This window comes from Neovison vison, chromosome 1 (genome assembly GCF_020171115.1).
Source record: "Neovison vison isolate M4711 chromosome 1, ASM_NN_V1, whole genome shotgun sequence".
Lineage (NCBI taxonomy): Eukaryota > Metazoa > Chordata > Mammalia > Carnivora > Mustelidae > Neogale > Neogale vison.
Window position 1 is genome coordinate 242277710 of NC_058091.1, and position 24823 is coordinate 242302532.

Below are 24823 nucleotides of genomic sequence, written 5' to 3' on the forward strand. Positions count from 1 at the left end.
TGGTGCGGAGCCCAAGGTGGGGCTTGATCTCAGGACCCTGAGATCAGGACCTCAGCCAAAATCAAGAGTTCAACGCTTAACTCACTACACCACCCTGGTGTCCCTAAATGATTACTTTTTGTATTAAAATGTTCTGGTGCCCCTCTCTCTCAGCCTCCAGAATCCCCAGGATTAGGGCAGATGCAGGGAAACTGAATGACCAGTCCCAAGGCCAGGACTGGACTGGCACATGAAGGAAAGAGGAGAGCCCAAGTGGACAATGCTGGCTGTGTTTAAAGCAATCTGCTCGCTCCTCCATATTCAATGTTCTCCTCTCAGAACCTCATTAGAAATGGGCTGTCACTTCACTCCCAAATGCATTCCTCCCAGTGGGATTGGCTCCTCTCCAGATACCATCAACTTCACAGAAATCAATGTGGTGGTGTTTGCCCATTCCAAGAATAAGCACTTTAAAGACTCCTTGAATATATAAAATCAATAACAGAGCAAGTCATTGCAATCCATATAATTAAATCACTTCCAAATACCCTCATTTTTTTCCTCCAAACAATCGTGATAAGAGTCTGAGCTGAAAGAGTCTCCACAGGGCGCCTCATCTGAGCTCCAGAAGGACCCAGACTTGATTCAGACCCATCTTGATCCTGCAGTAGTTACTACTCCTGACCTCAGACGACAGAGCCAGAGCACTGGATTGATAGACACGGAGAGTGGCCAGGTGGCAAAACAAGCATCCCTGTTCTTATGAGAGTGACCGACTGTGTGTTTGGTGGGGTAACTAGTTATTAAAGTCAGTCACTGTCCATCATCGGTACCAGCCGACAGTGGTTGGTGCTTACTCAAGAGATGTGACCAGCAGCAGGCTAACCTGTCAGCGGTGCTGGAACATATCTCTGGCACTTCCCCCTCCAGGAGAGGTGTTGAGGTGAGGAACAGATGAATTACATCCCTTGGTGCAGCAGAGGAGGGAGGGAGCAAACAGGAAAGAAGCAGGGGCATAACTCCTATTGTTAAAAATGCAGGAGCCAACTGAGCTATGTGGCAACAGAGAGGATATGCTGAGGGATGGGAATCGAATGGGATAATGAGGGAAAGTTTTAGGGAGAAGTAAGTCTTTATTTGATATTCAAAAATAAAGAGGAAGAGAAGGTCTGCTTCTGATAATGGGGGATTAAATATTTTAGACAAAGCATCACTGAGAACAACCAGAAAATGTGTGTGTGTATGTGTGTGTATGCACATACATATTCTTCTAGTATCCTAGAATATCATGTTTCAAAATTAAGAGACACAGCTTTATACAGACAATAGAAATCTGAAAATATTTGAAACAAATAATAAAAAGGTGAACATTGGACTTGTAACATGAAGCTAAAGATGTGCTTGGAGAGACATTTATGATATGAAATACACATTTTTTTAAAAAAAGGTATAAAATCAGTGACTTAAGAATTTAAAAAAGGCATTCTCAAAAAAACTAGAAAAAAAAATAAAATCCTTAAAAAAGGAAAAAAAAAAGTAAATTGAATCCATTAGTAAAAGGAAACAAACAATAAAAATATGATCAGAAATCAATGAAAGAGAAAGAGATGGTTTTAGAAAAAGACTAATAAATTAGATAAACCATGACAAGACAGATCAGGTTAAAAAAAAAAAATAGGAGATGGCTGCCTGGGTGGCTCAGTAAGTTGCAATCTGACTCTTGGTTTCGGCTTGGGTCCTGACCTCAGGGTCATGAGATCAAGCCCCAAGTCAGGCTCTCCATGCTCAGTGGAGAATCTGCTTGAAGGTTCTCCCCCTCTCCCTCTGCCCAACTCACATGTGCACTCTCTCATGCTCCCTCTCAAATTAATTATTAATTAATTGATTAATCTTTAAAAAATAAGAAAGCTAACACAAGTAGCAAACATCAGGAATGAAAAAAGGAATACCACAAGATAAGGACAGTATAAACAAATACATGCAAATACATTTGAAAGTTTAGATGAAATAGTCAAATTTGTATAAAAACAATTTCAAAACTGACAGTAGAAACAGAAATATAAATGCTCCTGTAACTATTAATGAAACGTAATTCTTAATTAAAAACTTGCCCCCACCTCACCCTGCCACCAAAATGTAGACTCAGGTAGCTCCTGAGGTAAATTCTACGAAACATTTAAAGAGAGAAGAAAACAATTTTCATCTTGATGATTAAAAAAAAAAAAAAAGAAAACCCTTCCCACCTTGATTAATGAATACAGCTGTAAAAGTTCTAAACAAAATAGTGGGAGCTCAAATATAAGCAATACACAAAAAGGAAAATACATCCTGATTACACTTACTCCAGGAAGGCAAGGGTGATTTAACCCTGGAATTGATCAGTATATTTTACGACCTTCACAAAATGAGATAAAAACCATATCATCATTTTTAGGGATGAGGTAGAAGATATACTAAAATCCAACATCTACTCATAACAGAAACTCTTAAAAATAGAGATAGAAGGGAACTTTATAAATATCACACAGAGTATTTATATACTTAGTGGTAAATTGTTGAAAACTTTTTCTCTAAGATTAAAATGAGAAAATGGTATGGACTGTAGCAACATCTACTTCATATTACAGTGAAAGTCTGTGGAGTAAGGCAGAATAATACATAAATGTGTAAGGACTAGAGAGGAAGAATTAACATGTCATTTTTCACAATAGATATGATTTTGTGCATATAAATTTCAAAATAATCCATATAAGTTTACTATGATTAATAAGTAAAATAGTAAGGTCTCAGGGCACCTGGGTGGCTCAGTTCATTAAGCATCTGCCTTTGGCTCAGGTTATGATCCTGGGGTCCTGGGATCGAGTCCCACATGGGTTCCCTGCTCAGCGGGGAGCCTGCTTCTCCCTCTGCATGCTGATCCCCTGCGCGTGCTCTCTCACTCACCTGCTTTCTCAAATAAAATCCTGAAAAAAAAAAGTGAAATAGTACATTAGATGTAAATTCACTTTTGACAAAAATCAACTGTATTTTTAAATACCAGCAAAAACAGCTCAAACATACAGTTTTAAAAGATAGCATTTATGGAGCTTAATTTCTTAATTTCTGCCTCAGCCATCCCTGAAGGTGGGCTAACTTAGTGACTCATATCTAAAGAATAGAGGATAGAAACAGGGAAAACATTAGAGAGCCCTGGCAAATACCACTGCAACCAAGTGATGAAGCCTAATGTCACCAGTATTGTCATGTAGATGTCATGTGTCCCATGACGTGATGACACTTTGCCTCTCTGTATTCCTTCAAAAACCCCAGAACCTCAGTCTAATAAGGCAAAACATGTGAGAAAAACTCAGTCTGGGGACTTCTACAGAATACCCGACTTTACTATTTCACTTACAATTTGTAGTGAACTTTCTATGGATTAACCTGATATTTCTATGCATAAAATTACATCTGTGGTGAAAAATGATATTTTAATTCTTCCTCTCCAGTCCTCCCACATTTAGGTATTTTTTGCCTTATTACACAGACTTTGAGTGTCATGTCAAGACTATCAAGGTCACAAGAAAGGAAAGACTAAGAAACGACTACAGACCTCAGGAGACTCAGGAGGATGTGGTTCCCTGGATTCGATCCTGTAACAGAGAGAGGATATTAATGGAAAAACTAATGAAATTCAAATAGTCTAGAATTTACTGGACAGTAATGCAATCAAAGCTGGCACTGCCAATCAGGAGTCTTGAAAAAGGGAGGATGCCCTTCATCAAGGTGAACCCCTCACCTGGGTTGATCCCCTCTACATCATGACTAAGAGGTCACCTGACCTCAACTTGCCTTCTAACAAGGACAAGAAGGTCACAGCCTGTATATGGCTCATCATTAGGAAGTTCTTCGCTAAGGGCTCCTGCTGTCCCCTCTGGGTATGGATGGGCACTTAGGGCTGGGTGCTGAGAAGAGAGCGCCAATTCCCTGCAAGCTCCTGGACGGGTGCCTTCCTGCAGGCTGTCTCCGAATCTCAGTTATTTCCAAAGCTGACAGCTTACAAGCCATGGAGTCTCATGGTGTAAAATGGCCCAGAGTGAGCGTAGAATGCAGCCTTTATTAGAACAGCTGCCAGGGTCGCTAAAGTAATTCACACCATGTCAAAGAATGCATATAAAATTTGGGCTGTTTTCTCTTAATCCTGAAATCCTGTAAGCACCTTTTGTTGCTGTCACACAGGAAATATGGACTCATTTTCAATAGCAACCTGAACAAAATATAATTTGGAAAGAAAGATTTCAGGATTTTTGGTACTTGGATTTCATCTCTAAGTTTTTCTTACTTCTCATGTCTTCCAAGGAAGTTTTAGTAGTAACTGTAGTACATGTCTTACAGGAAAATGGTTTGGTGATGCTAAAATTAATATAGGTCATGAGTAGCAGTCTTAAAATTAATATATGTATTGAATATAAATATGTAGTTTCTAGAAAAGACTGAGTGAAGGCTTCATTGGAATAAGATTCTTTTGCGGTGAGGTGGGGTGGTCATTCTGTGTGAGCTTGAAATTATCAGTGAACCACCACCATGGGTCCCTTGACAGAACCAAATCCGATCATTTCCTTTTATAGAGCTGAGTCCTAGGATCCAGAAAATGGAAGGGATTCACCTTGGATCATGCTATGAGTTACTAAAATCTGGACTAGAAAACATTTCCAGCTCTTTGAAGTCCAGGGCCCATTGTGAATGGCCTCAAGATACAGTAGAAAATACTAGCTTCCAATTATCTATAAATAATTGACCACTGCTAGGAGGGGGGAAAAATGCCCTCCCATTCTCACGGTTTTTCTTTACTTCTTGGGATTGCTCTCCTTTTGTCCACAGATTTCCCCCCCTAGGTCTCATAAATCATACAAACAAAAACAAAATATAAAGTGAAAACTAAGAAACAGCACTTAATCTAGGCAACATCATAGTAGCTACCATTTAATAAGTGCCTCCCAGATGTCATGGTAACCGATGTTACATAACCCTCACAAATCGATGAGGTAGATAGAATTTCATCCATCTTGTGTGGAAACCCACATTTCAAGAAACAGGTGTCCAAAGTCAGATCACCCTCGGTCTGAACTCCTACTTGCTAACATCAGCCTTGGTTTTCATGTCTGTATAATGGAAAGGACATCTAGTCTATGATGTATATAAAGTACAGGGCACAACTGCTGGCACAGAGTAGTTAATGGCAATTATTACTTATGTGACTACAAAGAAACAGAATGTTCAAAGAAAAATGAATTAAGTTGTTGAAACTCATATAGCGCTGGGATTTGAAGCCAAGCTTGTCTCGTGTATGAACACATATGAACACATGTGAACACCCACACAAACTGTAAAACGGAGACTTTTTCTCAGGTCAAAGCGGCCCAGAGTTGATAGTCCAGATAGCTTTGATGGCTCTTTGATGCCTCTGATGGTCCAGCATCCTTCCACTTTTCTGTCCCGTCTCCTTGGGGCTTGGCCCCATCCTCGGGGTATCCTCATGGTTGCAAAATGGTTGCTACACCATCACTGCATTAAGAAAAGACAAAAAGAGGAAGGGGCAAAGGGGAAGAAAAATAGATGTCTCTTAGATGTCTTCTTAATATTTGGATTCAAATATACCACATATCACATATCACATTCAAATATATCACATATCACCTGGCGTTACGCCAGGTCGGGGGATGCTACTAGTCCCCAAAGCAAAAGCTTACTAAGGAAGTTTCCTCATTCAAGACATTTCTCCTGGCATGTGTAATTAAGTCCAGTGAAGAACAGAAACACAGAGTTAAGAATACGGTTTCTTGGGGTGCCTGGGTGGCTCAGTAAGTTAAAGCCTCTGCCTTCGGCTCAGGTCATGATCCCAGGGTCCTGGGATCGAGCCCCGCATTGGGCTCTCTGCTCAACGGGGAGCCTGCTTCCCCCAACCCTTCTCTGCCTGCCTCTCTGCCTACTTGTGATCTCTCTCTGTCAAATAAATAAATAAAATCTTTTAAAAAAAAAAAGAATGTGGTTTCTTAGACCATGTAAACCCACTGAGGAAGCCAGTCTTTCTCCAGTATCTCAGTTTCCCTCCTGGGGGGAACGTGGTCAGAGAATGAGATGATCTTTCTAAGCCCTGTCCCATACATTTCTCTCTGCCAATATCTCTGGCATCATGCGGAGGAAAAAGATGGAGAATTCCTGCCAACCACGTGGGCACCAGGGGCACAGAACAGATCATCACTGCCAGTCACACAACTGGCCACTGGGGCTTACTGTGCCTGGCAGGCCCATGTCCACATCTTGCTCTGAGCCATAGTATCAGGAAGCTGAAGTTTTCTCTGGAGTATTTCCATACTCTTCTCTGCACTTCTTTATTTTCTCACATGACTTGGGGCTCCACACTTGGTTACTTACAGCCAGTGTCGTGCCGTGAGCCTGCGACCCCCACGCTCTACATATTTCTGAATATTCCAGCAAATTTCCAATCCTTTTTTTCTATTCCCCACCATTGTCCCCATTCCTAATCTAACAGGACTAATCTAGTGAGTTACTCATCCTATGGTGTTAATAGACTGTGGCCCACAAGAGCAGGGGAGGCAAAATGGCATTTTAAAATACTCCCCTAAGTTCCTACATCTGTACTATTACTACCTTCCCCCGTAATCCTCACAGGAAGTTTCTGGCAATATCCCCACTTTATGGATAAGGAAACTGAGGCTTGAAAAGAGTAAATAAGGTCACAGAGCTAGTGTGGTGCCACAGTCAGTCTACAAATCCAAGTCCATTTGATTCCTAAGTTCATGAAATATTTTCAATTTCATTTCAGCAAAAATTTGCATTTTATTAAGCACTTCCAGGGGTAGACAAAATGGTAGAGTTTATGGCTTCCCCTTAAGCTTGAGGTGTGAAACATTCTGTGCACAAGATCATATTCGTGTGCCCTAAGGTCATCCTTTTCCTGGTCCATGCTCTGCTGGGTAGTTAGTGGCAATGGATGAGCCCATTTATCTTGGACACTGAGGTTTGCACACTGCGCTGCTTTTCTCACTCTTCTTGCCTGCTGGTGCTGATCAGGGAATGCCCAGTCCTCTTTGCCAGCTGGCCTGGCCTCACTGTCACTTCTAAATTCTAAACAGGACGTCTGCTCTTCCCACACAGGTCCAGATGCCTCAGGCTGGCTCTAGGAAAATGCTGTCAGGGCTCCACGCTGTGTTGCTTGCTACATAACTCACCTGAGTTCACGGCCCCTTGAAAAGCATCTTTTTCACCCCACTGCAAAAAGAACAGAGTGAAGACTAGTTTGCTAACAAAGAGACGTGAACAAATGTACCAAGAAAGAAGTCCAAAGAGAGAGAAGAAATCAATAGCGCTGAAGAAAAACAGGATGAATGTGACACCTGGTAAGACATTTTTCACCAGCGGTATTGTCATTATAGTCTAAAGAATAACCCCATGAAAGATTCCCGCCTCGGGCTGCCAAAAAGAGCTAATTACACAGAAATATTAGCTTAGTTCAGGTCTCTGAAATGTGTTTGGTAGAACACTAATTTTAAAAAGATGATTAAAAGTTCTTCTGCAGAGAAAAATGGTATGCAGTCAAAATGATCTGGCAAAACCTAGGATAAACAAAATTGAATGGACTTCTTTCCTTCTTTACTGAAGATTTCTCAGTCTTTAATATGTTAATGAACATGATGAATTTCCAAGAGGGGAACTAGAGTATGCAGAATTCGCTACACTTCACAACCTTCCTTGACCTTCTCAAAGTAGGTCTCACGTGTTACTACCACTAAACCACGTTCATTTAGTCCCCAGACTGTATTACAATTTGTGATGTTAGATTTATTTCTTGGTTTCCTGGCTTGTGGGTCCTCTTCACTGTACTCTGCAGTCTCCATGTGGTCTGGGACCAGATCGGTTTCATTTACAACAGTATCCCCAGCAGCTAGGGCTAGCTCGACACACAGAAGATGCTACATAAACATTAATTTATACTTTTTTTTTCTTTTTATGCTTAACATCATTGAGTGTCTTTTACATGTTTGTCATGAATTATCTCATTTAGTTTTCAGAATAACCCTGGAGTGTAGGTAGCATTATTGTTCCCTTTGTACAAATAAGGAAGGAGATCAAGGCTCAGAGAATTCAAGTAACTCATCCAAGATCACATTGGCTGTAAGTGATGGAGACAGGATTTGAACTCGGGCATTCTGGTACCAGAGCCTGCATTATTATATTAAATGAATGTATCAGGTTTTTGTCCAATCCCAGGAGAGGGGCAAAAGTGAAAGATTACAGTAAGTTCTGTCTCAGCCAGGTCCTTTGAATTAAGAGGGGATGGTCTAGTAGGTTCTCACGGAGCCAGCACTATGTGGCAGACCCAGTTTCACACCACGTTTACTCATTTTATCTTCCACGCTGCACTTCATGGATCAGGTAGCATCGTCTCCTTCCACAGACAACCAAACCGAGGCTCAGAGAAGCTAAGGAACCTATTCAAGGTCACTGGGCCAGGAAGCTGCAGGATAGAGGTTTGTCTAATTCCCAAACCCCTGGTTTGGGTAGAGCCATGCAGGGGAGGTGGCTCAGCTAGAGCCTGAAAGAGATTGGAGGCCTGAAGGGACTTTTCAGGACAAAAGCTGTCATTCCTAGATTCCTCTGTCTTCTGTGGTGGGTCATGACCCCATTCAACAAAGACAGGAAGCACTGATACCTCAGCCCAGATTCTGACCAAGGGACAGATAAAGACCACTCCTGACTCTCACATGGTTACCTGGCTTACCTCACCTTTCTGACCTGGTAAATCATGTGGACTCTAGAGCCTGAACTGGCACTCAATTCTACCACCTCCTAACTGTGGCCTTTAAGCCCTTGACATCTTTGAGCATCATACACAGTAATAGGTCCTACTTCACTAGATTGCTGGGATGATTAATTGAAATAACATTTTTAAGTCAAGTACTTTAGCTTGTTGCCTGGGACACTTTACATACTTATTAAGTAGTTATTATTAATAAATTAGTTCATAAGCCCTTGTGATCCATAGGAAACAAAGGAGGGTTGCTGGAGAGGAGAGGAGGAGGGGATGGGGTAACAGGTGATGGGTACTAAGGAGGGCATGTGATGTATTATATGAGACTGATGAGTCACTAAACTCTATCTCTGAAACTAATAATATCGTATACACTAATTAATAATTTTTTTTCATTTTTAAAAAATATTTTATTTATTTATTTGACAGACAGAGATCACAAGTAGACGGGGGTGGGGGAGGCACCCCGCTGAGCAGAGAGCCCTATGTGGGGCTCGATCCCAGGACCCTGGGATCGTGACCTGAACCAAAGGCAGAGGCTTTAACCCACTGAGCCACCCAGGTGCCCCTTGCTCCATTTTTAATAAATTCTGTACAACTTGAATATATTCTCAAATAAGGAAAAAACAAAGGTATGTTTACTGCAGAGTGGTGATCACACTTTTGTATCTTTAAAACACACTGCTCCCCATAGTTTATAAAATGAGGGAGATCTGACTTTCCTTTGAACTGATACATAATTGGTGTTAAATAGTATTTTTTTAATTATATTTATTTATTTGACAGACAGTTCACAAGTAGGCAGAGAGGCAGGAAGAGAGAGAGGGGGAAGCAGGCTCCCTGCCGAGCAGAGCCCAGTGCGGGGGCTCAATCCCAAGACCCTGAGATCACGACCCAAGCCGAAGGCAGAGGCTTTAACCCACTGAGCCACCCAGGTGCCCCATGATTTTTTTTTTTTTTTTAGGCTGTCTTCACTGATGCTTACTGTGTCCTCTAACTTCTGCCCTAGATCTAGGTGTGTCAGTCACCTTTAAACTAGTTAAAGCCTTCCTCGAGGATGCTTTCCTTTCTGGCCTAGAATGTGGTAGGTGGTCGGTCATCAGTAGATGAACACACACGGTGGACCTGCCCTAGTCAGCGTAACTGAGCAGAATCCTGCTACACTTGCAAGGGGAGGGATTTATCACCACACCTAGATCTGATTAGAATACATTTCAGCTCCTATGACAGAGTCCTATGGCATGGACTTTGAGGATAATGCCACAGTGGTTGTCAAGAATAGCGCTATATTTTACATAATGAAGAACGGGGGACTTGAGGATTTCTTGGTTTCTATAAATTGAGGGTAGGAGTGCCATTCTGCCTTACACAGATCTTGGAGATTAAGCCATTTCTACTGGATTATATCAGAGCCATACTTGTTATTTTGTAAAAATCATGTATGAAACCAAAAGAAAAATGGGCAGTTGTTGTATTATTTGGGAAGATCCTAAAATTAAAAAGTTAACTTTCATAGTAAATATGATACTAAAAACTAATTCCAAAGGGATTAAAATTCCTTCCTTTCCTTCCTTTCTACATATGTTGAGAGAGAGGGGGAAGCGGGCTCCCTGCCGAGCAGAGAGCCGGATGCAGGGCTGGATCCCAAGACCCTGGGATCATGACCTGAGCCAAAGGCAGAGGCTTTAACCCACTGAGCCACCCAGGTTCCCCTTAAATAGTAATTTCAACCTAATAATCTAATATTTACCTTATGAAAAATGAGAATGTCTGCCATTACTCTGAACAGGATTGTGTAACTTCTGCTGAGAAGTCACAAAGTGTACAAGTGTTACTTTTTACATAACAAATTTCTAAGCCTCAGTGGTTTTGTTTTTCTATTAAAATCATCAGGCAGAACTCCCAACAACTAACAATGTTGATCAAGTTAAAGTTTGTGCCCTCCTTCACCCCCTGCTTGCTCCCTGTTATGGGAGAATCTGTTCGATAGTGAAATGGTATGTGTGTGGAAGCAAGTGACCTCGATTGTTCCCATACCAGACAGCTACCCTTTGATCCCTGAAGCCTGTCTGAACACTCGCTCAGTCAGTGGTCCTAAGCAGGAGCTCCACTAAAAGAAGTACTGGCCTGGGCAGTGTTGCTTAATTTTGTGATTTTCAAGGGCCATGAGATGAAAACTCTCTCGTATGTGGGTATTCTTACCATTAATACTGACAGTCAATTATCAATGTAGCTGCTCCTAGTAAAAATGCATGAGGTCTTTGGACATAAACTGGCATCGGTCTCTGGTCAGCACGATGTAAACTAGGTTGGAGGACTATTGTCTAATTTATACAGAAAAAAACTACATTTCCTTAAATTTTGATAGGAATGGCAAGAAAAAGCCATTTCTAAAAGTCTCCCTTGTGTCGTGAGCAGAAGGTTATAGAGGTTAAGTGCTCTGTATCTAATTAATAGAATTTAAATTAAAAAAAAAAACCCTCATGATCTAGGCTGGTGACCCTGAGGAGGCTATGGCTCCTGCCTTCAGCTGGGGGTGCAGGGATGTAGCAGTTAAGTGTAGCACCCGGAATGTGCTCAGTAAATGCTGTTGAACTGACTGGGCTTCTTCCTCAGTATGAGCAAAAAAGAAAAGGTAGGAGGGGATGGAGTTTCACCGCAGATGCCCAGGGCAGCATGGAGCAGGGGTTCCTGCTTTGCTGTGCAAATCTCAACGGCTCTGGTGTACAGGTAAGCTCTGTCTGGTGGGGCTGAGTGGCAGCATTCAGAGTCCTTCTTCAGGAATGCTCTGCTATCTTAGGCAGAGGTGTTTACTTGGCTCTCCCCAGGGGGAAACCCAATCAGCTCATTTAGGTTTGACACTTCTGTGGGCTCTGTCCCCAATTATGCTATAAAGCAACCTTCTGTCAAGTAGTAACACTCAAGACCTGTTTTTCACACAAATGCTGCACCTAGGGCCGGAGAGATTCGGAGCTCTTGTCCAAGGAATGTCTTGGCGTTCCTGAGGGGTAGCCAAAGCCTGCCTCGGAGACATTATACAACTCCTCTTCCTTACCAAAAATTCCATTTCTCCCCAAAGGTGAAGCATCTGGCTGGCTGTCAGGAGTTGAGGTTTCTAGTCCTAATACAGCCTCTATTTTTTGTAACCCTGATAAATTATTTAACTTCTTAAAGCATCCATTGCCCTATCAGCAAGTTAAGAGAAATAGTTAGAATAACAACTTATTAAGCCACTGTCAAGCACAGCATGGAATACCTTCCATGGGTCACCTTACGGGTTGCTCACAATTATACTCTGAGGCAGAGTCAATAATTCCCCTCCTTTTACAGAAAGGAAAGGAGGCCCATCAAGAGCAAGTGAATGCTCACTTCCAGACCCTATAGGTGGCTGGGCAGGAGCCAACATGGAGACTGAGATCTCAAGTCCTGTAAACTCAGCCTCTGTTCCCAGGGTGGAGGGATGGTACTATAATCTGGCCCCTTCAAGATCAATTTCTGGGATTCTAGAGAAGGAACCAAGACAGTACCCAGGGGGCTGAGACCAGGGCCCACTGGAGAGGCAGGTCAGTGCACAGCCCTTACCTCATTTCAGCCTGTCCTCCTGATGCCCAGTGCCTGTACCCCTGCCTGTCCCATCCTGCACTTCTTTACATGCTCTGAGCTTCCATCCTTCAAGCCGCAAATCTAGTCTCACTTCCCACACCAGAGACTCTTGGCGGTGACTCTGCTCTTTCCACTTACTCGACACACACATCAGTGACTCTGAATCCATACTTACCTGTCAGCTCCCGAGCTTGGACGTGGCAGGTGCACAGTGAGGATGGCGCATCTGATGAATGCATCAGAGGATGACGACGTCACAAGCATGTTCTGCACATGCGCCTGCAGTCTTCGATGACCAACATCCTCAGCACCTACGTGCTATGGCAGTAAACAGCTTAACGCGATGTTTTCAAACAAATATCTATTTATGACTTCCAAACTCAGTGTCCTTTTGTGCTGTTTGTCATCTTCCACCTTCTTCTGTGCCTTTGGGGGAGCTGAGGTCTCCATGGTCACATAGCTCCAAAGCGGTAAATGGCCATGGCAAAGGCTGAAAGAGGAAGGAGTGCATACTGAGCTTCTCCATTTTAGGTTCCCAAACTCAGGAGGGCATGGGTAACAGGCAAAGCTTCCGTGTGGCCCCACTAATAAGGATACCTTCCCATTCCCTGCCAGCCTCTTCCAAAGAAGCCACACACACAGGTGGACACCTGGGGAGGACGGTCAGTGACTGGAGGGGTCTGGGGTCTGCCACCATGTCAGCACCTCTACTCTCCAGGGACATGTGCTCATCTGAACAACTGTTGTCAAGAAATATCTTGTAGCTCCAGGTTTTCAGAGAGCCCACTGAGGAACCATGTCACAAGCTAGAGTAGAATCCCATGTTTGGTTAATGTTAACTGCCCCTCCTCCCTCAGCCAGACCTCTCTGCCCTAGTATGGGACATCAGCAGGGGACCACAGACACCTAACAGTTGATAGAATCCAAGCGCAGAGGGACTGCGTCAAGGGAACTTCAGAAGAGGCTGGGAAGGGAATGGTCATGGCTGTACAGGCTCAAGGCTCAAGGCTATACAGGCAGGGTGCAAGGAGCAGATCCCCCTATCCCTACCATATAAACCTGAGAAATCAGTAGTGAACAAGCATAGTGAGGAGGGCTTCTTGATGTTAATGATTTATTAGTTCTGGAAAACTGGGCTAGATGGGGAGTCCCATAACAAGAAAGGCCCAATGGGCTTGATTGATTCAATTCAGTTCAACAACCAACATGCAGGGAGCCCCCGTGCTAGGCAGTGGGGATGGCAAGCTACAAGACAGTGCTATCACACTGAGGGTCTCCTAACCTACTGATGGAGCGTGGAAGGTGTGGGAGGTGCAGAATTTAGGAAAGAGGCAGGGAATCAGACCTGTTCTTCTGGCACCATTACACTGGGTGTATAACTGGATCCCAGAATCACCTGTGGAGACTCTCTGAACAGTGTCAAATGGTTCTCAGATATCAAAGAAAAACATGCACTTGTTTTGGTTTTTCATTGAACATTAAGGGATATCTGCCAGGCACCTCTCCTGGTCCATGCTCCCTGCTGCCAGAGGCCACCTTTGCCAGGGACACATAATTTGGGGGAGGCTTGACCAACCTGCTCAACAGGTACCTGCAGCCTCTTGAGGGGTCCTGAGCCTCATATGAGGATGATGGCAAAACCCTTTCCTCTGGTTGCTTTGCCTGTCTCAACACTCCCTATTCTTGGAGATGCTGCCCTTTCCCTAACTTTCATTTCTGTTTTTTTCCTGGATGAAAAATTTCATGTTGAGGTGGTTCCACAATGACCAGAAATGAGAGAGATTTCCTCAAAAGTAACCCCTCCCTGGTAGAGGCCCCTTTTCCCTTTGGATTTGCTTTTACTCTCTCTCTTACAGTCTCAGGGAAGAAGCCCCACCACCCCATTTTCACTTTCATCCAAATGTTTGGCCTTTATGATTGATTAAGTGGACCTGCACGTGCCAGTAGGCATTTCTCAACGGGATCAAAGCTTCTGTGTGCACCCCACGTGGCACCCACATGAGGGTTTATGACAGTTGTCACATGGGTCCGCACAACGCACGTTATACTCAGAAATGAGGGTGGCATGGCACCATCTTCTCTGCCATCCCAGTGCCCAAATCAGCCTACATGAAGACTCTTCTCTGAAGTGTCAAGCCAGGAAGACTTTATGAACACACCATGAGTCACATGCACAGAGGACCCCTGAGTAGCCACAGATGCTTCCCCCTTCAAGACTTAGTGTCTATCCTTTGAAAACAAGCAAGCAAGCCAAGGCCTGGGAGGAAACCCAGGCTGCACCATGGATTGCTGAGTCTATGTCCTGAGGAAAAGTAACCTAACCCCTCTCAGGCTCTGTTTATTCATCTGCAGGATGGACATGAAAATAATAGCTAACTTGTAGGGTTGCTATCAAGGTCTAATCTGACCATGTAGAAAAAGTCCCATCTGTCAATGACCAATACACAGTAGCAGTCATAGGTGAAGATAGGAAGATTAATGACTCAAGGAGAAGGCTATTCATTGCTGTCATCTCACCCTAACTCCAAAAAAAAAAAAAAATCCTATTACTGCAATTTCAAATTCTCTTTTTGGCTTTCTACTATTAAAAAAAAGGGGGACGCCTGGGTGGCTCAGTTGGTTGGACGACTGCCTTCGGCTCAGGGCGTGATCCTGGAGTCCCGGGATCGAGTCCCGCATCAGGCTCCCAGCTCCATGGGGAGTCTGCTTCGCTCTCTGACCTTCTCCTCGCTCGTGCTCTCTCTCACTGTCTCTCTCTCTCAAATAAATAAATAAAATCTTTAAAAAAAAAGGGGGGGGGCAGGGACACCTGGAACACCTGGGGACACTCTCCGCAGAGGATAGTGATGTCACTCTAATGGGGAAAGCCCTGGAGAAGCCCTGAACACAGGCCAGGTCTTTCAACATGCCTGATTGGACCTTGAAGCTGCTCCTAAGAGAAGCTGAGCTCCTCCATGTTTCTGTGATCTGCCAGGTTCCAGCGGGCAGTGGAGCCAGGGAGCTGGCAGAGAGCATCCCAAAGCATGAGAACCTTCCCACCTGGCTCACTGGGTCCTTTCTGCTCCCTCTGTTCTCTTCACGATGCCTGTGGGGTATGGGCTGGTTCCGCAGGTGGCTGAGACGCTGATAGGGACACAGGAGGTGCTCTTGAATTCTTGATTAAAAAGGTACTTTTCTAATGATTCACAGACCTGTACCCCTGGGGCAAATAATTCATTATATGTTAATAAAAATAATTTTAAAAAATAAAAAATTTTTTAAAAGTTTGCTTTTTTTCCCCTCTTCTGAAAGACTCTTCAAAGAGATCTTAGGGGTTCTCAGATGGGCAAGTTCCTTCCTTCTATTTGTGACTGATGGGAACCATTTTCCCTGGTGGTTTTGTTTTGTTATTTTGTTTTGTTGTTGTTTTTTTTTCCTGTGTCTGCTTAGTCTATTTGTCTCGCTGACTGAAAGAAAAGAAAAGGAAATTTTGGAGAGAGATATCTGCTCACAAAGAGAAATCACAGAAAGGATTTAGATAACATTTTTTTAAAATGCCACAATTCTAAGAAAAATTTTTATTTATACACACATGCATATGTATGACTAGCGGGACAGTGCTTCCACTTTATCTGCAAACAGAATGTATTTTCCTGCCATGTTTAACAAACAAGATCAGAAGAAGAGTAGAAAGGGAAAATAAAATTTGATAAACGCCTATTATGTGCCAGGAATAAGCCAATGGTTTTCATGTTATTATTCCTCCAACAACCCCATAATAGACACCATTGCTATTCCCACTTGACAAAAGGGGAGATTGAGAATATCCCCCAAATTATGTACTTTGCAAGTGGCTGAGCCTGGATTTGTCTCATCTGAGAATCCATGCTCTTGACCACTATTCAGTTTCTAGACTCCAAGATACTGGGGTAGAAGAAATTTTGCATTTCCCCAGTAAAATAATAACATAAAAAGAAATACTGGCACTCAAGTACACATGGCCTTACTGTTGATTCTTTTGGTTTTGTTAAATTGTATGCCTATTTCACATTTTAGAGGTTGTACACAATGATTGGATTTTGTGGAGTTACAAAGAAAATGAACTGGGACAAACAAAAGCTAATAAGGTTTTAATTAAAAATTATTAGTTTTATTGTGTATTCTTATTAACAGCTACTCAGTTGTTATCTGCCTAGGTGCACAGAAATGGAACAGAGGAAACTAGGTGTGGTGGACAAGAATTTAAAACTGAATCAACCGTGGGGAGCCTGGGTGGCTCAGTCGTTAAGCATCCGCCTTCAGCTCAGGTCATGATCCTAGGGTCCTGGGAATGAGCCCCACATCGGACTGCCTGCTTGGCAGGGAGCCTTCTTCTTCCTCTCTCTCTGCCTACATCCTGCTCATGCTCTCTCTCGCACTCGCTCTCAAATAAATAAATAAAATCTTAAAAACAACAACAACAAAAACCTAAATGAACCTGAGTTCAAATCTCTCCTATTTTACTAGTCAGTGGTGTCACCTTAAGGCAAATGACCTATTTTTCTATTCTTAAATTTGCTTTTCTGTTAACCAAAGAAAATCTTATCTCCCTCAAAGGGGTCTTGCGGGAAAGGAGTCATTTAAAGTATGTAAAACTCTCCGCAGCAAGTATACATGACATACGGTAGACTCCAGGAATGAAACTGTGGTCAACATTTTGATTATTTATTCACAAATATTTACTGCATCCAATGTATGGGGACTTCGCCCCCTGCCAGGTTTCCTCTTCAGTAGATCAGCCGTTCACAGACAGCTGCACTAAATCCGGCCTGTCAACTGGTAACTATTACAGACTGGGAACATCTCCACCAGAGGAAAGAGTTCTCAGAAATACTCTGCTGGGAGAGATTTACAGATACCACCGGCACTGCAAAAGTGAGCACCATCTCTCCATGGATGGCTACATTTATTTTCCTTCTCATATTTATCTATTCAGTTTTCTAAATATTTATATCTATTGCTATTTATTAATTTTCTTCATACACACATATTTCAAATTTCCCATCCCTTCTTACTCACTGAATATTCAAGAGAAAAAAAAATCCTTACAAGATATTTTCAAAAGGATACTTGGAGAACAGATTTGCAGCTGTTTGGAGGAATTCCTCATCCTTTTCTCTTTTTGATCTCAAATTCATAAAGCACTTTACCCTTGCTAAGATATTGCCAAGCTGATTTTCCAATTTTTTGGTCTTGTTCTTCCCAGACAGAGAGCTCCTATTCATAGCTGCTTAATTAACGTGGGCCCAAATGACTGTTTTTTGTTTTTGTTTTAAGATTTATCTATTTATTTATTTTAAGGGGGGTGTGGAAAGAGAGACAGCAGGGGGATGAGCAGAGGGAGAGAGAGAATCTCAAGCAAACTACACACTGAGGGCAGAGCCCAGCTCGGGGCTCCATCTCACAGCCCTGAGATCATGATCTGAGCCAAAATCAAGAGTCAGATGCTTAATCAACTATGCCACCTAGGTGCCCCCACATCCCCTTTTTTTGTAAAGATTTATTGATTTATTTGAGAGAGAGAGAGAGACAAATGACTGTTTTTTTAAGTTGCTTGTTCAAATTTATGGAGTGTCCAAAGTAAAATTTAAGAAGAAAACGAGGGAAGGTGCTATTTTCCCCACAGTCCAAGAACCTTATTTGCTTTTTCCTTCTTTTGCTGCACACCCAAAAACTTCTTCCTGAAACCCTAATTAGCTATCTCCTACTATGAAAGGACTTCTCACTTTGCCAACTAATTAATAATCCTCTTTCTGAGGAAGACCAAAGGCCTCTGGCCAAAGCATTTTGATCACTTGTTCTTAATGATATAAAACAAGTCAATAACTGTAAGTTCGAGATAGCAGCGTCTAAGACATTAATTGAGGCTGTTTTGTGAGAAAAGAGACATTGAATGAATTTTCATGTTTTCCTTTCCTATGCTTAATAACATTTTGACATATTTGTAGTTTGCCAGGGGAAGGTATTTGGGAGGTTAGGGAGGAGGAATTAGCCAAAAGGAAACAAGGCTGGCTCACTTAATTACTTCTCTTTAGGCAGAATGATAGCCTGTGCAGGAAAAGAACTGCAGTATATTAGCCTGTGTAAGTTATGTTAGTTTTCCTACCCAGTGAGAAAGAAGGAGGGGTGAGCATTAATCTAACCAACACTGCCTAGGGGGATGGCATCATGGGAATGTAGTTAATGGGATTTATTAAATGCATTTTTAGTTTCTGGGCAAAAAAAAAAAAGTCTGAATAAAGGACATTATTGTTTTTATCTTCCTAATCTGAACCTAATTCCACCTTTGTGCATATCTTTATTATAGGATAACTCAGGATATGAAAGGTCCATTAATGTGGGGAGATTAACAGTTTTTATGTCCATGTTTTGAAATCTTCAAATATAAGCAGGTCCTGCACCTAATAATCAGTGACCACTCATTAGAAATGTTTGAAACTGTAAAACCTTCTAAAACATACACATTCAGCTTTCCCATGCTCACTCCCAACTTGCACACTGCATTTTTGGTCAGAAGATCTGCTCGGCTCTGGGGTCTGTGTCTGAGCCCCAGGTGATTCTCCTGGTCATAGGTGTTGGGGAATGGGAATCTTGAATCAGAATCTTTCGAACTATAGTGCACATCAGAATTCCCTGGGGACGAAGTGGCTGAGTCCCCTCCCTAGAGCTTTTGGTTCAGCAATTCTGGGGTAGAGCCTAAAAATTTGCTTTTCTACCAACTTCCCAAGTCATACACTGTGGATCTTGGAATTGTACCTTGAAAATCTGATGTAAGACAGGAGTCAGCAACTCTTTGACCTGTGGGCTAGCTCTAGCTTGCCTCCTGTTTTTGTAAATAAAATTTTATTAGAACACAGCCATGCTCATTTATTTATATATTCTCTATAGTTGTCATCACAATATAATGAATAGTTGAGTAATTGCCAACTATGGCCCAAAAAGCCTAGAAAAATTACTATCTGGGCCTTTACAGAGAAAGTTTGCCAACAACCAAGGTGGGAGAGAATGGTCTGATCTTGGGCTCTTTCTGGCGATAGTGTTGTCAGATAAAATAAAGGGCATCAAGTAAAATTTAAACATCAGATAAACAATTTTTTTTTTAGTATAAGTATGTTCCATATATTGTATGCATAGAATCACTTTGGAAAACAGTCTGGCAGTTCCTTACAAAGTTTAAATAGATGCAGTGAATGATGCATTCCTTATTCCTATGTATTTACCAAGATAAATGAAAGATATGTCTATATAAAGACATATATACAAATGTTTAGAGCAGCTTTATTTTTAATTGCCAAAACCACAAACCAACTCAAATGTCCATCATCAGGTGAATGAATAAACAGACTACAGTATACAATGGACTATTACTCATCAAAAAAAGGAATGAGCTGCAAAGAAGACATCCAGATGGCCAACAGACACATGAAAAAGTGCTCAACATCACTCAGCATCAGGGAAATACAAATCAAAACCACAATTAAATACCACCTCACACCAGTCAGAATGGCTGAAATTAACCAGTCGGGAAATGACAGATGTTGGAGAGGATGCAGAGAAAGGGGAACCCTCTTATACTGTTGGTGGGAATGCAAGCTGGTACAACCACTCCGGAAAACAGCATGGAGGTTCCTCATAAAGTTGAAAATAGAGCTACCCTATGACCTAACAATCACACTACTGGGTATTTACCCCAAAATTACAAATGTAGTGATCTGAAGGGGCACAAGCACCTGAATGTTTCTAGCAGCAATGTCCACAATAGCCAAACTATGGAAAGAACCTAGATGTCCATCAACAGATGAATGGATAAAGAAGAGGTGGTACACACACACACACACACACACACACACACAATGGAATATACTATGCATATTGCAGCCATCAAAAGAAATGAAACCTTGCCATTTGCAATGACGTGGATGGAACTAGAGGTTATTATGCTAAGTGAAATAAGTCAGTCGGAGAAAGACAATTATCATATGATCTCTCTGATATGAGGAATTTGAGAGGCAGAGTGGGCAGCTTAGGGGGTAGGGAGGGAAAATATGAAACAAGATGGGATCGGAGGGGAGACAAACCGTAAGAGATTCTTAATCTCACAAAACAAACTGAGGGTTTCTGGGATATGGGGGCTAAGGGTGGTTGGGTTATGGACGTTGGGGAGGGTATGTGCTATGGGGAGTGCTATGAAGTGTATAAGCCTGACGATTTCCAAACCTGAAACCCCTGGGGAAAATAATACATTACATGTTAATAAAAATTTTTTTAAAAAAGGAAAAAAAAGGAATGAGCTGCTGGTTCATGCAACATGAATGAATCTCAAAATAATTAGGCTAAATGAAAGAAGTCTGACAAGAGCTTATACTGTTTGATTCCAATAGGTAATATTGTAGGAAATGTAAACTAATACACAACAGTGTCAGAAAGCTGACCAGTGGTTGCCTGGGGACAGAGCTAGCAGGGAGGGATGGAAGGGAGAATTTACAGAGGGGAGCAAGGAAACTTCTGGCGGTGATGGACATGATCATTATCTTGTTTGTAGTGTTGATTGCACAGGTATACACAGATGATAAAACATATCAACTGCACATTTAAACCATGTGCAGTTTATCATGCACCCATTGCCTGTCGATGCTGGGGAGAAATGAGCTCAGCAATTCGCCTTCTGGTTCCAGTCACTCTCTACTACTCTGAGCTCTGATATGAGACTGCAGGCTGAACACCTGCTGACTCAGTCCGGCAACAACTGCATTTACCTGAACTCTTTGTAGCTGGGAGTCTAAGGTCTCCTGTTAGATTATAGGGTCTTGGGAGGTTCTTAGATGCCCCTGGGCTTACGCCTGCTGACTTTCTGCTCCCTGGTTTGCCACCTCACTGGCCACTTCAATGTGAATTAAGTATGTCCCAAGTCTATGCTGTTGTAATTAGAAACCACGTTGGCCCCATTTGGCAACTGGTTCTAGCCCTACCAAAAAGTACCTGCCAGCTGCCCAGAGTCTCAAATTTTCACTCCTGGCCAGAGCCCACCTCAGGCCATGTCACTGAAGGACACACTCTCTCTTGCCAGGATGTATTTGCATCTCTCTAGCAGCTTCTGTTAGCTCTCTGGGTAAGGCTTTTCCACCATGTCACGGAGAACAGGTTGAGAGTAAACCTTGATCTAATTTGTCCCTGTTGTCCCTGGGGGAAGGTCTAAAGGTTAAAAATTGAAGCTGTTGTCACTGAATCAATCATTCCCCTCTGTTATCTGCCCTGATGGGCCGGCAGGATCTGATGAGAGCAGAGCATAGATAAGCAGAGAAATGTCTCAGTGCTGTCGCTGCCCCAGAGAAAGGCTGCCTGTGGGCCCAGCAGATATGGGAGCTCTCTCTCCAGCAGCAACCAAGTCAGGGAATTCCAAGGGGACAATATACTATGTGAGAACAGCATTGCCCCAGATATCTTTTGAAACACTAATAATTTTCCCCCAAAACTGATCTCTGTATGGGTTTCATCAATATTCTCAATATTAAATAAATCCATATAAAATAGAATGGTAGATGCAAAAAATGTGAAATGATGTGGTGCCGTCCCCATGTTGGATGGAATTATGAATCCATATGAAGGTCTAATTAATTTTTAAAAATACCCAATCCAAACAGCCACAGCTTCCCGTTCTGCAGCCTGCTAATGGATGAGGTGTTGGTGCTCTCAGATCTCTCTGAGATCCTAAAGACAATTTCACCCAGTCTGGATAAGGGACTTGACCAAGTAAGAGAGATCTGGGTGGGCTTCCTGGGAGCCTGACTCAGAAGAGCCCAACACTATGAATCAACACACTCTGGCTCTTGGCAGGAATGAAGGTCCCTTAAGAAGCAGAGCAGAGGGGCACCTGGGTGGCTCAGTGGGCTAAAGCCTCTGCCTTTGGCTAAGGTCATGATCCCAGGGTCTTGGGATCAAGCCTGCCACATGGAGCTCTCTTTTCAGCAGGGACCCTGCTTCCCCCTCTCTCCTTGCCTGCCTCTCTGCCTACTTGTGATCTCTGTGTGTCAAATAAATAAATAAAATCTTTGAAGAAGAAGAAGAAGAAGAAGAAGAAGAAGAAGTAGTAGTAGTAGTAGTAGAAGGAGAGCAGAGATGGCAGGCCCTACTCAAACCCAGGCCATGGTAACACACTGCCTTCCCTGTTCGCCCTCTCCTCACTGGAGGGCTGCTAAGCCCACTCCAGCTCCCTCCAGAACTCACTGGGGTAGAATCCAGACCCCTTACCTTGGGCTACTGTAGATGCCTGTCATCTCTCAGAGCAGAAGCGAATAACATAAAAAGAGTCTGGAAGTTTTCCTTCTGCTTCGATTTTTTGAAACAGCTTCAGGAGAACAGGTATTATTTCTTCTTTGAAAGTTTGGTAGAATTCCCCCAGGAAATCCAGGTCCTGGGCTCTTGTTTTTTGGGAGGTTTTTGATCACTGCTTCCACTCGTTACTAGATATTGGTCTATTCAGGTTATCAATTTCTTCCTGATTCAGTTTTGGAAGTTTATAGTTTTCCAGGAAGGCATCAATTTTATCTAGGTTGCTTAACTTATTGGCATATAACTGTTGATAATAATTTCTGATGATTGTTTCTATTTCCTTGGTGTTAGTTGTAATCTCTCCCTTTTCATTCATAATTTTATTTTTTTTTCAATTTATTTTCAGAAAAACAGTATTCATTATTTTTTCACCACACCCAGTGCTCCATGAAAGCTGTGCCCTCTATAATACCCACCACCTGGTACCCCAACCTCCCACCCCCCCGCCACTGCAAACCCCTCAGATTGTTTTTCAGAGTCCATAGTCTCTCATGGTTCACCTCCCCTTCCAATTTACCCAAAAGCACATACCCTCCCCAATGTCCATAACCCTACCCCCCTTCTCCCAACCCCCCTCCCCCTAGCAACCCACAGTTTGTTTCGTGAGATTAAGAGTCACTTATGGTTTGTCTCCCTCCCTATCCCATCTTGTTTCATGGATTCTTCTCCTACCCACTTAAGCCCCCATGTTGCATCACCACTTCCTCATATCAGGGAGATCATATGATAGTTGTCTTTCTCCGCTTGACTTATTTCGCTAAGCATGATACGCTCTAGTTCCATCCATGTTGTCGCAAATGGCAAGATTTCGTTTCTTTTGATGGCTGCATAGTATTCCATTGTGTATATATACCACATCTTCTTGATCCATTCATCTGTTGATGGACATCTAGGTTCTTTCCATAGTTTGGCTATTGTGGACATTGCTGCTATAGTCATTCATAATTTTATTAATTTGGGTCCTCTCTCTTCTTTTGGATTAGTTTGGGCAATGGTTTATCAATCTTATTGATTCTTTCAAAAAAACAGCTTCTAGTTTTGTTGATGCATTCTACTGTATCTCTAGTTTCTATCTCATTGATCTCTGCTCTAATCTTGATTATTTCCCTTCTTGTGTGTGAGGTTGGCTTAATTTGTTGTTCATTCTCCAGTTCTTTAAGGTATAAAGAGAGCTAGTATATTCTGGATTTTTCAGCTTTTTTGAAGGAAGCTTGGATGGCTATGTATTTCCCCCTTAGGACCGCCCTTGCTCTATCCCATAGGTTTTGGATGGAAGTGTCTTCATTCTCATTGGTTTCCATGAATTGTTTAAGCTCTTCTTTGATTTCCTGGTTGATCCAAGCATTCTTAAGCAAGGTGGTCTTTAGCTTCCAGGTGTCTGAATTCCTTCCAAACTTTTTCTTGTGGGTGAGTTCCAGAAGGAAAACTTCCAGACTCTTTTTATGAAGCCAGCATTACCCTGATCCCCAAACCAGGCAAAGACCCCACCAAAAAGGGAGAATTTCAGACCAATATCCCTGATGAATATAAATGCTAAGTTTTATTGCTTCTTGGCCTTTTGGCTAAGATCAAGTGTAGTATCTATTCTTAGCAGTTTAATGAATGCTAAGATTCTCAACAAGATCCTAGCTAATAGGATCCAACAGTACATTAAAAAGATGATCCACCATGACCAGGTAGGATTTATCCATGGGATGCAAGGGTGGCTCAACACTAGCAAATCAATCAATGAGATAGAGCAAATCAGTAAGAGAAGAGAGAAGAACCACATGGTCCTCTCAAATGATGCAGAAAAAGCATTTGACAAGATATAGCATCCGTTCCTGATTAAAACTATTCAAAGTATAGGGATAGAGGGAACATTCCTCAGCTTCATAAAATCTGTCTATGAAAAACCCATAGCAAATATCATCCTCAATGGGGAAAAGCTGACAGCCTTCCCTTTGAGATCAAGAACACAAGAATTCCCACTCTCGGGGCACCTAGGTGGTTCAGTGGGTTAAGTCTCTGCCTTCAGCTCAAGTCCTGGGATCAAGCCCCACATCAGGCTCTCTGCTCAGCAGGGAGCCTGCTTCCCCCTCT

General features: G+C 42.5%; 1 pseudogene; it reads left to right on the forward strand.

The window, feature by feature from the left end:
- Nucleotides 1-24283: 24283 nt before the first annotated feature.
- Nucleotides 24284-24385, forward strand: LOC122896823 (annotated as a pseudogene).
- Nucleotides 24386-24823: the final 438 nt, after the last annotated feature.